This window comes from Sycon ciliatum, chromosome 12, assembly GCF_964019385.1.
Source record: "Sycon ciliatum chromosome 12, ocSycCili1.1, whole genome shotgun sequence".
Lineage (NCBI taxonomy): Eukaryota > Metazoa > Porifera > Calcarea > Leucosolenida > Sycettidae > Sycon > Sycon ciliatum.
The window spans coordinates 15,300,164-15,300,896 of record NC_088654.1 but is presented as its reverse complement, the minus strand read 5'-3'; the positions used below and the strand labels follow the sequence as shown (position 1 = coordinate 15,300,896).

Sequence of the window (733 nt, the reverse complement as noted above, 5' to 3'; positions counted from 1 at the left end):
CTCTACAAATTTCAAACACTCGTGTCTTCGATATCGAGTTTCTTAGATCGATTCGAACTACAGCCTAGTACAGGGAACATGGACCTGAGAAGAACAATTATTTTATGCACAGCCTTCAAGTATCGAGGTGGACGTGGAAGCTTCGAACTGAAATCAAAAGATACTGATATCTGAAAGTTTATTGAATGCACTTCATCATGTTCATTGTGCTGATATGAGATCCTTTCCTTTTTGATCTTGGGCTTTTGTGTGACGTGCTGTGTCAGGGAGGAGGGAGTAGTAAAATACCGGTATTTTACTACTCCCTGCTGTGGGGGGGGGGGGAGGGCAGATTTTGATCAAGACTGACAAGAGACAAGGGCTCATGTCCCTCAATATGGCCTCATGACCATCATAACTATCCGAAAGAAGAGTTCATGATGGGGGTTATGAACTGTTGATGATACTGGTACGCGCATCCGGCCAGTCGCAGAGATGATAGAATAAAATTAAATCATTTGTCTAGCGAACACCTGAGCCCACATCATGAAAGCCCACATCGCATTTGCGTTGAGGTGTTATTATAATTTTCATCTTTTCACTACTGTAAATATTAATTGAGAAACTTTCGCTAGAGATTGAATTTCGCTATTTTCGCGACCACCACACATTCGCGAATATAAAAAGCCGCAAACCTCTCCGTACATTGATTGTAGACAGTACAAGATCCGACTGAATAGATAGAATCGCAAAA

General features: G+C 41.7%; 1 protein-coding gene across 1 annotated transcript in view; it reads right to left on the bottom strand.

Moving 5' to 3' along the window:
• The window catches only part of LOC135828227 (Golgi reassembly-stacking protein 2-like), a 3,248-nt gene extending 3,058 nt beyond the window's left edge, over positions 1 to 190 (bottom strand). The window contains exon 1 of the mRNA XM_065340678.1: positions 1 to 190. This exon is cut by the window's left edge and continues 3,058 nt beyond it. The gene's annotated coding sequence lies outside the window, so the exon portion shown is untranslated.
• Positions 191 to 733: the final 543 nt, after the last annotated feature.